Genomic DNA, 2,085 nt, shown 5'->3' on the forward strand with positions numbered 1-2,085 from the left:
GTCCCTCCTCCACTCCTCCTCCCCCTCCCTTCCGTCCCCTCCTCCCACTCCCTCCTCCCCTCCCCTCCCTCCTCCCCCTCCCCTCCCTCCCTCTCCCCCTCCCTCGCCCCTCGCCACTTCTCCCTCCTCTCCCCCTCCCTCGTCCCTCTCCCTCCTCTCCCCCTCCCTCGTCCTTCTCCCTCCTCTGAGTCCTCTCCCTCCCTCATCTCTCCCTCCTTCGCCCTTCTTCCTCCTGTTCCCTCTTCTCCCCTTCCCTCGTCCCTCTCCCTCCTCTCCCTCCTTCCTCTCCCCGAGTTGAGTGGCACTCCCACAGCGAGTCGGTCGTCTGTGATATGAGGGCGCCACGTGCGCGCTGTACGGGTGGACGCGCCTTGCCGGCATGCAGGGACAGTCTCGCCTGAGCAGCGCTCGCAGTGTGTGCAGCGGCGGCGGCAGCGACGGAGGCAGCACAGCGGAGGAGGCAGCGGAGGAGGCAGAGGCAGCTTCTTCCTCGGTAGCCGGAGCAACCAGCTTCGTCCGCATCCCGCGTGCATCCATATGCTTTGTGTTGCAGGTGTGAGTGAAGACAGAGCGAGCAATAGAAAGAGAGGGCAAGAGAAAGAGAGAGAAGGAAATCTTCCAGCAGCGTCCGCATCCCGCGTGCATCCATATGCTTTGTGTTGCAGGTGTGGGTGAAGACGACAGAGCGAGGAATAGAAAGAGATGGCAAGAGAGAGAGAGAGAGAAGGGAAATAGAGGCAAGCCGATGGAGAAGGAGGAGGCAGAGGGATGTTGTGTGGTGATGGGGTTCGTCTGAATTGAACAGTGCCAGTGCAGCTGTGAACCACCAGCAACAGCAGCAGCAGTAGCGGCAGCGGCGGCAGATACGTAAGTTATCGTCGCATATTTTGCGGGTCTTCTCGACATTTTGTTTGTTTACATTCCTCGCACGATTGCTATCGCCTGATTGCCTCACGATTGCATGCATGTATATGCTGATAGCGGCGTCTTTCCTCTTCTCCCTACAGACATGGCTAGCTTCGCGTTCTAACTATAGCTGGCGGCTCTCCCTCGCAGTAGCTCTCTTATTCCTATGCTGTTATGTAATCTTGCAGCGGTCACCACCACGATGCCGCCCACTTACATCATGAACGCCGCACGCCCACCTAAAGCCCTGTCTTCGAATACCCGTAGCCACACCCAGGCTACAACCCAGCCTCAGTCGATCTACATCGCAGCCTCACTCCAGTCCCACTCCAGCCACACCCCTGCTACATCTCAGCTTCACTTCAGCCACACCTAGCTACACTCGTGCTACATCCCAGCCTCATTGCAGCCACACCCCAGCCTCACTGAAGCCATACCCAGCCTTACCCTAGCCACATGTCAGCGTCACTCCATCCACACCCCAGCTACACTCCATCCACACCCCAGCTACACTCCATCCAAACCCCAGCCAAACCCCAGCCACACTCCATCCACACCCAGCCACACCCTAGCCACATTTCAGCGTCACTCCATCCACACCCCAGCGACGTCTCATCGTCACGCCTGATGTTAGCACATAGCCATACTACTGCAGGGCCCAGTCCCCCAAACCCACCCAACCCCAGCCGAATAACATCAACCACATTCCTGTTCTAACCCCTTCCACCACGGCCCTACCACATGCACCAAATTCATGACCCCCCCCCATCCCGTTCTAACCCCTTCCACCACGGCCCTACCACATGCACCAAATTCACGACCCCCCGCGCCGCATAGCAACATTGGTGTGAAGGCCATAGGCTAGTGCTGTGGCGTAGATGTGTGTTAGTGTTTATATGCGTTATACTGTTTGTACAGAGTTGCAGGCCACCATCTGGTCGCATGCAGTATAGCACACCGTGACCGTTCGTCACAGAGAACCACTGGGTGGTCCGCCATGCACATAACATCCCCATCACCTCAACCTCTTTCCTTCCTTCCCTCCTCCTCTCTCTCTCTTTCTCTCTCGTTCTCTCTCTCGCACGCACTCTTTCTCTCTCTCTCTCTCTCTCTCTCTCTCCGTTTCTCGTCAGCAGCAACAGCAGCAGCAGCAGCAGCAGCAGCAGCAGCAGCAACAGC

General features: G+C 57.9%; 1 long non-coding RNA gene across 1 annotated transcript in view; it reads left to right on the forward strand.

The window, feature by feature from the left end:
• The first annotated feature begins 745 nt into the window (after positions 1-745).
• LOC106808299 overlaps positions 746-2,085 on the forward strand; it is a 16,305-nt gene continuing 14,965 nt past the window's right edge. Inside the window, exon 1 of the long non-coding RNA XR_001393763.1 lies at positions 746-867. This is a non-coding gene — a long non-coding RNA (uncharacterized LOC106808299). The remainder of the gene's footprint in view (positions 868-2,085) is intronic.

This window comes from Priapulus caudatus, unplaced genomic scaffold (genome assembly GCF_000485595.1).
Source record: "Priapulus caudatus unplaced genomic scaffold, Priapulus_caudatus-5.0.1 Scaffold266, whole genome shotgun sequence".
In the NCBI taxonomy this organism is placed as follows: domain Eukaryota; kingdom Metazoa; phylum Priapulida; class Priapulimorpha; order Priapulimorphida; family Priapulidae; genus Priapulus; species Priapulus caudatus.